This window comes from Eptatretus burgeri, chromosome 11 (assembly GCF_056783735.1).
Source record: "Eptatretus burgeri isolate ZD-2024b chromosome 11, Ebu_testis_v1, whole genome shotgun sequence".
Taxonomy (NCBI): domain Eukaryota; kingdom Metazoa; phylum Chordata; class Myxini; order Myxiniformes; family Myxinidae; genus Eptatretus; species Eptatretus burgeri.
This window is the reverse complement of record NC_140971.1, coordinates 62,403,560-62,417,319: the sequence shown is the minus strand read 5'-3', so window position 1 is coordinate 62,417,319 and position 13,760 is coordinate 62,403,560. Positions and strand designations below refer to the sequence as shown.

The window sequence follows — 13,760 nt, the reverse complement described above, 5'->3', positions numbered from 1 at the left end:
AGTCTTCATATAAGAATAAGTGAGTTTCAGCATACTGTCCAAATTCCAAATTCTTGCCCAAATCACCTTCAGTCGAACATCAGGCCAGGTCTGCTGGCAGTGAAAGACTCAGGTCAAAACGTCCTCCAGCTGACCCCATAATTAGATGGGAATAATTGGGCCTGTTAAAAGAAATTGCCATAGTATTAGTAGACGGGATAAGAAAGGTGGGAGGGAGGCTGCTGAATGTTTTTCTCGGTGAACATTTTTGAACGGCAGCAGAGTGTGTAATGAAATCCAGATTGATGGTAAAACATGCCAAAACCACAAGGAAGACAATGAAACATTTCCACTGATGTGGAATGCCAGGTGCTGGTCATATCATTAATTAGCCCTTAATTTTTTGGCCATAAAAAGCCATTCATTACCCTTTATGTATTTTGGCCATAAATGCTATTGATTAACCCTCTAATTATTTTCAGCACCAAATGTAATACCGAATACCAACACAAAATGCCGATTTAAAAAAAAAAAAAGATACGTTCTTTAAAATTTGTACAACTGTCTGTTATCGTGGCATAAAGTTGGAGACACACATTTTGCAGAAGAGCTGAACCTCCGGGGTTTGTTGGTTCACCCAAATTCAGTGGTCTCGTTCTTGGATCTAGTTGCAGAGAGAGGAATGAACTAAAAACTACAGTTATTGCTCAGTGTTTGTTCATGCCTTCGACACGTGTTACTTTCTTATTTTATTGGCATCCTTTGAGTCAGGCTCCTTCAGACTAATATCCAGGTCCCAAGGCGTCAGCCGTTTCATCCTCCCCAGGGGTGAAGATGCAGCTGGACTTGAATACATAAACCCTTGTGTTGTCAGCAGAGAGTGGTACTCGTTCTACCGACCCAGCACCACTGCCTGACAATACGTCAACAGGCACTTCATCACTCAGTAGTTGCTCATTTACAGATGGCATTTTGCATACACAGAAATATTAATCATTATCCAGAAGCATTCCTTCTCAATTTTATACAGACAGCCTGCATATAAATGTGATAGCCTTCCCTGCACCTCTTTGCTGCAGCATCATGTTCATTTGATTTATTTTTGTGTCCAAGTGTGAAACCTACACTTCACGAAATTGCATTTTTTAAACTTTTCGAATATGAATAATTTGCGACCTGCATTTGATTCCCCCAATAAGTTACAACCTTCTGTGTTGCAACCGTTGAGTTTTTTTGTTTGTTTGTTTGTTTACAAAATTAAGGCTCATGGTTGAGTGAGGTGACTGAGAGCAAAAAAGCAACGTAGTGACGGTGGGACCACGGCTGGATACAACGAGCATGGGAAAGAGCCAAAAACAAGAGAGGAGTCGAGAGAGAGGAGGGAGGGAAACACATCAACCTGCAGGTAAGAGGGTTGGGTTATGTTGAGTTAATGGGGGTAAAGAAGATCACAGACAAGTAGAGGTACATTTAAAGTACACCACCCCATGCCAAATAAATCGATAACAAATCCTCCAACATGCCTTCGGTGCCTGGCGAAGCAACCTCGCAGCACACGGAGTCAGAATTGGGAGGAACTGGTGTACAATAATTTATTGATTAATTGATGAATTGCATAATTAAAATAAATAAATAAATAATGATCGTAAAATAATTAATTTCTTAATCAATTGGCTCATAGCAAACCTAAACAACCAATGTTTCATCCGAATCTGTAACTTTTTTGAAAATTACGTAATTAATCGAAAAATTGAATAATAATTGATTGATTAAACAATAAATCAAAAATATCCTTCTTAGCCAAATCAATTGTTCAATGTCATTTCCAAATATCAGCTTCCGAGCTCAAAAGGTGTCTGAGATATTGCCAGGATGAGAAATAAAATAAATAAGTAATGAATAAATCGATAATAATTACGTAATTAATCAATTATTTGATTAATCAAAAAATAAAAAATACTTTTTCTGCCAAAGCACATCTTCCCTTTTGTTCACAAATTTCAGCTTCCAAGCTCAACGGATGGCTGAGATATCACCCGGAAAAATAAGAAAGAAAAGAATTAATTGATTCATTGATTAATCAATGAAATGAAAAATATGCTTTACAGCCAAATCACGTGTTCACTGTCATGTCCAAATATCAGCTTCCGAGCTCAAACGGTGCCTGAAATATTGCCCAGATGAGAAATAAAATAAATAAATAAATAATAAAACGATAATAATTAAGTAATTAATAATTTAATGGATTAATCCAAATAATTAAAAATAATGTTTTGCCAAAGAGCATCTTCACTTTTGTCTCAAAATTTCAGCCTTCCAGCTCAAAGGATGGCTCAGATATCGCTCGGATAGAAAGAAAGAAAATAAATGATTGAATAATTGATTAATCAATAAATCAAAAATGCTCTTTATAGCCAAATCACTTGTTCTCTCTCCTGTCCAAATATATGCTTCCTAGCTCAAAAGGTGCCTGAGATATTGCCAGGATGAGAAATAAAATAAATAAGTGTTTAATAAATCGATAATAATAAAGTAATTAATCAATTAATTGATTAATAAATGAATCAAAAATACTCTTTCGAGCCAAATCACTGGTTTACTGTCGCGTCCAAATATCAGCTTCCAAGCTCAAAGGGTGCCTCAGATATTGGCAGGATGAGAGATAAAAGAAATAACTGATTAATAAATCGTTAATAAATCAGGAATTAATCAATTAATTGATTCATCAGTAAATCGAAAATACTCTATAGCCAAGGCACTTGTTCACTGTCATGTCCAAATATCAGCTTCCTCGCTCATAAGGGGCCTAAGATATTGCCCAGATGAGAAATAAAATATATAAGTAATTAAGAAATCGATAATAATTAAGTAATTAAGGGATTAATCAAAATATATAAAAATATAGTTTTTGCAAAAGCACATCTTCATTTTTGTCCCCAAATGTCAGCTTCCTAGATCAAAGGATGGCTGAGATATCGCCCAGACAAACAAACAAACAAACAAACAAGCTGGTAGGCGACATGGGTGGTCGCTACATAATTGTATACTAGTCATAGTTTTTGACGGATCGGGCTGAAAATTTTTGACAAAGAGGTTGATTATAGTGCGCATAAAAGCGCGGAAGCCGATTTTTGATTTTCGAAATTTTTTTTTTTAAGGATTTTTCTAAAATTTTGAAAGTCCCGTTGCTAGGCAACGGTGGCATGGCATCCATGGCAACGGTGCTCAAAAGCATACAACTAGAGCCTGGTATGAACCTACCTGTCAAGTTTCATCAAAATTGGTTGACTCCTCTGGCCTCCAGAGCTCTCCATTACATACAAACGTACAAACACACATACAGACAGACCGAAAAAGTGAAAATAAGGGTGGGTACTCAAGCGACCACCCAACAAGCCGGTAGGCGATATGGGTGGTCGCTACATAATTGCATACTAGTCATACAGTTTTTGACGGATCGGGCTGAAATTTTTTGACAAAGAGGTTGATTATAGTGCACATAAAATCCTGGAAGCCGATTTTTGATTTTCGAAAAAATCAATTTTTTTAGGATTTTTCTAAAATTTCAAAGTCCCGTTGCTAGGCAACGGTGGTGTCCATAGAAACGGTGCTCAAAAGCATAGAACTAGATCCTGGTATGAACCTACCTGTCAAGTTTCATCGAAATCGGTTGACTCCTCTGGCCTCCAGAGCTGTCCATTACAAACAAACAGACATACAAACAAACATACATACAGACAGGTGAAAAAAGTGAAAATGAGGGTACTCTAGCGACCACCCAACATACAAACATACAGACAGATGGAAAAAGTGAAAATAAGGGTACTCCAGCGACCACCCAACATACAAACAGACAGACAGATGGAAAACCTGAGAATATGGTAGTCTAGCGACCACCCAACAATCAAAGAGGAAAACAAACGGAGTGAAAACTGAGTACTCCCTTCAGCGCCCGGCTATGACGTCATGTATTGCCTGGATGTGCAATTGGGAAGGAGCGATGTACAATATGGATTGAGGATGACATGAGATGGTGGTGCACCACTAACTTTAATTTGTTTAAGATTTTGCAAATATTGAGTTTAAATTATGAGAAAATCTTTCCTATAAAATGCTTCACTTTGAGTCCAGGAAGTCAGGAGGATGAAAACTTTCTCTCTCTCATCCTTTCCAATCAATCGATAGCAGCCTGCTGTGTTCTTGGGCTTGCACTGCATGTAGTATATTCTTCCATTGGTTTTGGTGCAAAATTGTTCATTGACTGGAAAAATAATACACATGTGGAAATGTTTAAACCAGCATTGGTAAACATGGCATATTTGAAAAGTATTTTAGAAAGAGGTAAAATTTTAACATGTTGATCAAAATTTACAATTAAATGCAAGGAAGTTGGCCGCAAGAGGCCACTTGGCCCTCCATACCCATGCTTTATCCACACCCTGTTAATTTAAACTTTCTGTTATTACCCTTGCCAAAGGGTTCGGAGTGGGTATTGCATTTGGGGCCGTTTGTTTGTCTGTCTGTTTGTCCGCATAGAACTTTCGTGTTTTTCTTTGCAACTGCTTGTCGGATTGAGACAAAATTTTCAACATTGGTGTGACTACTCATGTAGAATGTTTCAATGATAATTATGACGTCATAGGTCATGTGGTGTGGCAGTTATATTGGAAAAACGGAAAAACTTTGGATGTTTGTAGCTCTGAAACCGCACAAAGGAAAAAATTGAAGCTTGGCAGATAGCAAGTACTTCTCATGCGGAATGAGCGTGATGTTTATGATGTCATAGATGCCCTCGTTATGACGTCATAATTGTATATGTAGAACGCCACATCCAATCAGTATGAAAAATTTTGAGGGCCACCAAGGGATAAAATGGTCCACAGAAAAAAAAAATTGATGCCCTCATCGGTTAAGTGATTCACCTGCCATATTGTTTTTTTCTAAAGAACCTTCAAAAATCGTCTACTCTGAAGTGGCTGAACAAATTGAGGTGAAACTTTAAAAGTATGACCGCCTATCCACGAGGAACAAAAGTTTCACACATATGATGTCATAGCTCACGTAGTTTGGCAGCCATATGGGATTTACCATAAAACCTATAAAAATCTTCTTCTCCAGAATGGCTGTACAGATCAAGGGGAAACTTCACAAAAATGTTCTTCAAGCCTTGGGTGTAGAAATTTATTAAGGAATAATTGATGGGTCACATGGTTTGGCAGCCATATTGGATTGAAGAAAAATATTAAATAATGTTTTCTCTGGAACTGCTTAATCACTCTATGTGAAACTTCACAATTATGATCTAGTCGTGATGGGGAATAAATGTTTTAAATTTCAACTTGATTTGGCACATGGTCTGGATGCCAGAATAATTAAAAATAATTGTTTGGGTTTCTTTTTGATTTTTTTTTTTTTTTAATATGGCTCACTTGGCTGTTCCTGAATGGGTTTGAGGGTAGAGGAGTAGCTGCTGAAATGTGAATCCGATCCAGTTTCCTCCTGATGACTTCAACTTTACTTTTTGCATGTTTGGGTTCCTTCTGATAACTGAAATGTAGGACTGTTCCGATTTGGTCTTCTGATTTGAATTGAATTAATTTTAATCCCATTCTGAAGTCAATTGAATAGTAATACAAAAACATCATGGGTCAGGGTCAGGTGTCCGTTCAAAGCGGAGTTGTATCAAAGTGGGACGTCTTTTTACCCGGTCATCACTGCCAGCAGTTATAAAGTTGCAGTTCTAATTACTGTATGTCTCTTATTAATTATGTAACACACCAGTACACAAACATAACACAAAACTACACAACCACCACACAAAACAAGTCCTGGCGACTGTCTGCAATCTCTGATTGTTCATACATACATACACACATATATATATATATATATATATATATATATATATATATATATATATTGTGGCGAATTCGCACCCGCCGGCGTGCGATCGACCGCATGTAGCCAGAAGCGGCTGCCTCGCCCACCGGAACGGACAATTCAGTCGTGACCCTCCGGGAACTACCGCCCGGAGCCAGTCACCGGTGGGGGTTTAACCTCACCACAACTCAGTCCGCATTCTACCCGCGGGAAATACGGTCCGATCGCCGAATGGTCGATTTACCTAAGTACTCGCGCGAGTAGCGTACCGAGGAGTTTTACCACGCCACAGGCCGACTTCGGACACGAACCGCTTAAGCGGCTCGTTCCGTGCAGCAGGGATAACCGAGCGGAGTTATTGTCGACCTCGATGGTTAGAATTATTTACCGGGCATTTTAAACCCACTATCAATCCCTTACGTGATGCAAGATGGAGATTCAATAAAAGGAAGGAGACGAAGCAAAGTGGGAAACAGTTCAACAAGCAAGCACTTTATTTACACACACACAGACAAGCACGTATTCACAGTCATACAGTCAAAACAAAATGGAACGAAAGCAAAAGCACAATGCAGAGCTACAACCGAATAAAAGGGCAATTATTTACAACACTTATACAGTGCTACTTGTCGGGACTCGGCGCCACATCACTCATATGAAAAGCAAAGGAAAGAAAGCCACCCTCACATGCAAGGAGGCAGACAGGTCCGTGGACCAAAAGTGTGTGGAACCTGGAGGAGCAGCCAGGTCCACGAGACCGAGAAGGTCTTACCCGCGTCCTCGTGACTTGATGGCGGGCAAGCCACAATGTTCGCGCAGCTGCGCCCCGACTCTGTGCCCCTGGCGTGGTCGGCGAGCCCTCTCCGGCGTGCTCCGCGCAAGCAGTTTTGTTGGCACCATGTTTAGGGTGGGGGAGGAACTGGGCCCCCTGGCACTATCTCAGCACGGATGGGGGGGGGGAATTGCTGATGCTCAGGGAGAAGGGAAGGGCTGGCTGGCTTGGACCCCGCGACGAGACGAGCGACCCCCACACCGCAACCTTGTTGCCGACCGCTGTCTTCACTTGACTCGAACTTGAACTCTTCACGTGACTCGAACTTGAACTCTTCACTTGACTCGAACTTGAACTCTTCACTTGCCCCGACCAGCCGCCTGCAACTCAACCGCGCGAACTCTTCGAGTCGCCTTATGCTCACGTCTTTATAGGCCACAGGAGGAGCCTATATGCAAATTTCAGGATCAAAACGCGATTGGAGGCGGGGCCACGCCACCCTCTGTTCAGCCATTGGTGCGGCAAAAAGGGGGCGTGAACCTCTTTTGATCCAAATTCCTCTCGTAAAGAATCCACGTTCATCGCGCTTGGAGGCGGAGCCATACCACCCGACGCTCGCCCGTTGGACGGAGAAAAAGGGGCGTGAAGCCTTTCTGATCCGAATTTCTCCCTCGGAAAGGCCGCCATTCACGCTCGCGGCTCGATGCGTTCGGCACCAATCGCCGAACAAGCCCTGGACAGCATGACGTTTGGTCTTGACTGGTGGTGTGATCGATGGTTGGAGAAGGAGATAGGCGAAGGTGGTGGGGGGTTTCTGTGGTGGTTTGGTGGTTGGCGGGCGTCGTTTGGGAATGGCGGTGAAGCGATGTTTGCGGGATGGAGTTGTGAAGGTAAAGGTAGTGGCTGTTTGCGTTGTTGGCGGCTTAATCGTTGAAAATAACAATAGAGAAAGAAAAATGGCGAACTCAAAGCGTCGCAGCCCGGATGTTTCACACATAATCCCTCTATACAATGGGTTTGGGCTAACTACACATGAACTTACCGATATATCTCACCTGTGGACCCTTTATGGTGTAATGCGAATTTCCACAACCGTAACAATATATATATATATATATATATATATATATATATATATATATATATATATATATGTATATGTATGTATGTATGTATGTATATATATATCTATATATATATGTATATATGTATATGTATATATGTATATGTATGTATATGTATATGTATATATATATATATATATATATATATATATATATATATATATATATGTATATATGTATATATATATATATATGTATATGTGTATATGTGTATATGTGTATATGTATATATATATATATATATATATATATATATATATATATATATATATATATATATATATATATATATATATATATATATATATACAGTGGGGAGAACAAGTATTTGATACACTGCTGATTTTGCAGGTTTTCCCACTTACAAAGCATGTAGAGGTCTGTAATTTTTATCAAAGGTACACTTCAACTGTGAAAGACGGAATCTAAAACAAATATCCGGAAAATTACATTGTATGATTTTTAAATAATTAATTTGCATTTTATTGCATGAAATAAGTATTTGATCACCTCCCAACTAGTAAGAATTCCAGCTCTCACAGACCTGTTAGTTTTGTGTTTTAGAAGCCCTCCCATTCTCCACTCATTACCTGTATTAACTGCACCTGTTTGAACTCGTTATCTGCATAAAAGACAACTGCCCACACTCGATCAATCAGACCCCAACCTCTCCACAATGGGTAAGACCAGAGAGCTGTCTAAGGACATCAGTGACAAAATTGTAGACTTGCACAAGGCTGGGATGGGCTACAAGACCATAGGCAAGCAGCTTGGTGAGAAAGCAACAACTGTTGGCACAATTATTAGAAAATGGAAGAAGTTCAAGATAACAGTCAATCTCCTTCGGTCGGGGGCTCCATGCATGATCTCACCTCGTGGAGCCTCAATGATCATGAGAAAGGTGAGGGATCAGCCCAGAACTACACGGCAGGACCTGGTCAATGACCTGAACACAGCTGGACCACAGTATCAAAGAAAACCAAAAGTAACACACTACGCCGTCATGGATTAAAATCCTGCAGCGCACGCAAGGTCCCTCTGCTCAAGCCAGTGCATGTCCAGGCCCGTCTGAAGTTTGCCAATGACCATCTGGATGATCCAGAGGAGGAATGGGAGAAGGTCATTTGGTCTGATGAGACCAAAATAGAGCTTTTTGGTTTAAACTCCACTCGCCGTGTTTGGAGGAAGAAGAAGGATGAGTATAACCGCAAGAACACCATCCCAACCGTGAAGCATGGAGGTGGAAACATCATTATTTGGGGATGCTTTTCTGCAAAGGGGACAGGACGACTGCACCGTATTGAGGGGAGGATGGATGAGGCCATGTATCACGAGATCTTGGCCAACAACCTCCTTCCCTGAACAAGAGCTTTGAAGATGGGGCATGGCTGGGTCTTCCAGCATGACAACGACCTGAAACACACAGCCAGGGCAACTAAGGAGTGGCTCCGTAAGAAGCATCTCAATGTCCTGGAGTGGCCAAGCCAGTCTCCAGACCTGAACCCAATAGAAAATCTTTGGAGAGAGCTGAAAGTCTGTGTTGCCCAGCGACAGCCCCGAAACCAGAAGGATCTGGAGAAGATCTGGATAGAGGAGTGGGCCAAAATCACTGCTGCAGTTTGTGCAAACCTGGTTAAGAACTACTGGAAACATCTGATCTCTGTAATTGCAAACAAAGGTTTCTGTACCATATATTAAGTTCTGCTTTTCTGATGTATCAAATACTTATTTCATGCAATAAAATGCAAATTAATTATTTAAAAATCATACAATGTGATTTTCAGGATTTTTGTTTTAGATTCCGTGTTTCACAGTTGAAGTGTACCTATGATAAAAATTACAGACCTCTATGTGCTTTGTAAGTGGTAAAACCTGCAAAATCGGCATTGTATCAAATACTTGTTCTCCCCACTGTATGTATATATATGTATATATGTATATATATATATATATATATATATATATATATATATATATATATATATATATATATATATATATATATATATATATATATATATATATATATATATATATATACAGGGTGTCCCAAAAAAGATACAACATTTCATCTGCAAAGAGGATGGTCATAACATATTTTTAAAAAAGATATGTGGCTGGATATAAAGCTGAAAGGTTGAAGTTTATTTTACCAATGTCAAAATTGCCACCAAAATTTAAATTTTGGTATAGAATAGTCGTTTTCTTGTCGACCACATGTTCGACGTAGGCTCCACGTTGTCCGATCACTGCCTGCAAACGCGTTGTCATGTTCTCCATCACTTTGGAAAACATTTCCTGAGGAATGTTCTGGATTTCTCGCTGGATGTTTTCCTTCAGCTGCTCAAGAGTCTGAGGCCTAGGGTTTCCATAGATCCTGTCGTTGAGATACCACCACAAGAAGAAGTCTGGAGGAGTAATGTCAGGGGAATGTGGTGGCCACTCAACATCTTCGTCGAGGGAGATAAAGCGGCCCTCAAAATGTTGGTTGAGAAAACGCCTTGTTTCCCTGGCTGTATGGGGCGGTGCCCCATCTTGCTGGATCCACTGGGTTCTCATCTGGATCAGGTTGCTTCTCCTATGGGCCTGAGTACGTAGCTCAGGCAGATAGAATTCCTGAATCATTTCGCGATAGTTCCTCTTGTTTACCGTGCAAGTGCGTCCCTGGTCATCTTCAAAGAAGTATGGACCAATTACCCATACCAACCAACCGCCACCCACATGGTGACTTTGAGAACAGATCGAGACACCAGTTCAGTTGATGCATTACTCGAATTTTCAGTTCCCCAGTACCGAAAGTTTTGCTTGTTTACCTCCCCGGAGAAGTGAGCATGGCATTCGTCTGTCATGTGAAGTTTTTTGAGGAAGTCTGCATCTTCCTCCAACTTTCCTGAGAACCAATTTGCAAAGTCTAGTCGTTTGCGTTTCTGTTGATCAGTAAGCACTGTTTCCGTTTGAATTTTGTATGGAAAGGCATGATAGTCTGGGTGAAGGATCCTCTGAACGGTGCTCTTATGAATGTTTGTCTCGGCAGAAAGTCGTCAAATCGAATTTTTTGGACTCTGAACGACCACCTGTCTCACCATTTCCACATTTTCTTTACTACGACCAATCCTCTTCTGACCACTGTGACCCTTGTGAAGGTCACAGATGGTTCCCAAATTGGTAAACTTTGCGATGGTGCACTTTATTGTCTGAAAGTTTGGTGCATGGCGCAAGTGGATACCGAAATGTGTCGAGTCAAGATGTTGCAGCTGTATGACACTTTTCGTCTGGTTCCAAAGTTCAATAATTTTTGTCCGTTGTTGTACGGTCAGTCTTGGCATTTTTCTGGCTCTTGCTTGGTATCAAAATAAACTTCAGGGTCTTTGCAACAAGAAATGAAGCATTAGTGACAAAATTACTGCTTTTTTAGGATCAAACGAAGCATTTTTAAAGTTGTATATTTTTTTTGGGACACTATATATATATATATATATATATATATATATATACACACACATCTATATATATGTATATACATATGTATATACATATTTATATACACACACATCTATATATATGTATATACATATGTATATACATATTTATATATATTTATATATATATATATATATATATATATATATATATATATATATATATGTTTTTATATATATACATATATGTATATATATATATATATATATATATATATTATATATATATGTATATTATATATATATATATACATATATGTATATATATATATGTATATTATATATGTATATATATACATATATGTATATATATGTATATTATATATATATACATGTATGTATATTTATGTACATATATATATATATATATATATATATATATATATATATATATATATATATATATATATATATATATATATAGAAATGTATACATATATGTATATTGTATATACATATATATGTATATTTATGTATATATATATATATATATATATATATATATATATATATCTTTTTTTTTCTTGTGTCTTTGCAGACTAATTAATATCTTTCACCAGTACCATTGAGTTTTGTTTTTCTAAGCACTTATACGTTATGCTGAATATACAAGCTATATTGCCACATGTATTGGATTTGAATGATCTGATTCAATGGCATTCTGTTTGTTAAAGAAGAGTGAAAATGTTAACCTGAAAGACGAGCTAAATATATATTGCAGTTAAAGTAGAAAAACGAATATCATCTTGGTTTGTAAATTGAGATGAAAGAATATTGAATTTAATATTTTTTTGAAAATTAAAAACATGAAACAATATGCAGTCATCAATGGATTCTTGGTGGAGTCAGTGAATGAATTGGTGTTGGCTGTCTGCAATAAATTGTTTTACTGCCCTCAACTGCATTCACAGAGATGTCTAAATCAGTTAGAGTAGCAGGAATCAAGCAGATCGGTCAAAATGATTGGCTTCACTTTAAGATTGATTGAGATATTGTACAAAACCAATACTCCAGATAAGTAGGTGTCGTTGGCGACTCGTCTTTCAGATCATTGTTGAGTTATGTGTGCAAGTTATTAAAGTATAGTTATTGTAATATGATAGTTATATTTGAAAGTTAGCAAAGGGCAGTGACTGGCTTCAAAAATGATTATCATTGTTTGTGGTTTCCCTCCCAATATAAATATCTGTAATGTGTACTCTCAAGCCATCTTTCTCTTTTTGACAACTGAATTATGCTTCATGTTACTCGGTAGAGTTGGAAAAACTACTAAAAGTTTTAAAAAGCAAATTAAGGAAAACTTCAGGGTTGTCCTCGCTGTGCAAGATGAAACGGCAAAGCTGATTTATGAGCTTGCTTTTGAGCACAGTTCACATGCACATCTGTTTTTGGTATTTTGCCCTTTATATTTATGAGAGCAATAAGTAAGCAATGTTGTTCATTTCCAAGAGAGTATTTACGGCATCACGTAAGCCTTGCCCTCATACATGAGCCCATTAAATTGTGAGATGCTTTTCGAGGCATCTGGCTGTCGTGAAATAACCTTCCAGATGAGTTTGAATACTTGTGCCTCTTCCCTGTTATCTATTCCGCCGGGACTCAACCACATGTCAGAGGATTAACTGTCATTGGGTAGTATATCAGTCATAGGGACATCTGGCTTGCTTTTCAATGCAAGTACCAGGCCAAAGCACACAGACTGCGGTAGGCCGACCACTCTACCACTCCCTGATTATTACATTGGCTCCCATTACCAAAAGAAAGCCCACACACTGCACCAGCCTTTTGGTCTTGCTCTCTCTCCCTGGCAGGCTTTGAATCTTACACGCCTGCTCACGGTGCGTTGGGATGACAAATTTGGGAGGATAACGGGCATTAGGTTTGTCCAATTACGCAAATACTTTCCAGACCCAAGTTGCAGAGCTCTCTGCAATACATCCAAAGAGGCCGCTTCGGGGCCGACTCTTGGCGTGGCCTTTCCAAATCATTAGTGCTGGGAGGATAAACAGCGGCTGCAAAGCTGCTTATCTGCATTAGAGGCTTTCACTGACACTCCACCACTTGCTGTTGCAATCTCTTCATACAAAGACAGCTTCAATCCATTTGAATCTCGACTCGGTTGTTTCTTGATGATTGCTTCTTGAGCTGAAGAATCATAATGTTTGACATTCTGAGCAAGTCCATTCTGATGATTTTCTTTTAAACACTTACAGAAGCTGTTTACTGTTTCTACTACGTACCAAACATGGGTAGGTTGAAAAATGTGACACCGCATGGAATTTTTTGACCCTACAAATATGAGACACTGAGATCTTGTAATATCCTTCTCCTAAAAGTAATGTTTAAGCTCCCCCATCAGTATTTGTGAAAAAAAATTCTTAACCCCAAATCTATCTTGTATGAATGCCATATGAAATGAAAGTGGAGAAAATAAAGGATAAAAGAGGTTGGAGATTGGAAGGAGAGTGAGAGAGGGTGTGTATTGTGGGACATACTGGAGGGTTATAAGTCCCATTATATTTGAGT

At 38.8% G+C, this 13,760-nt stretch overlaps 2 protein-coding genes across 6 annotated transcripts in view; one reads left to right on the top strand and one right to left on the bottom strand.

Annotated features, from left to right (window-relative positions):
- Positions 1-13,760, top strand: part of LOC147017216 (uncharacterized) — a 212,843-nt gene that overhangs the window by 105,418 nt on the left and 93,665 nt on the right. The window lies entirely within an intron of this gene.
- The window catches only part of LOC147017217 (transmembrane protein 74B-like), a 56,199-nt gene that overhangs the window by 12,408 nt on the left and 30,031 nt on the right, over positions 1-13,760 (bottom strand). The gene's annotated exons all lie outside the window — the stretch shown is intronic.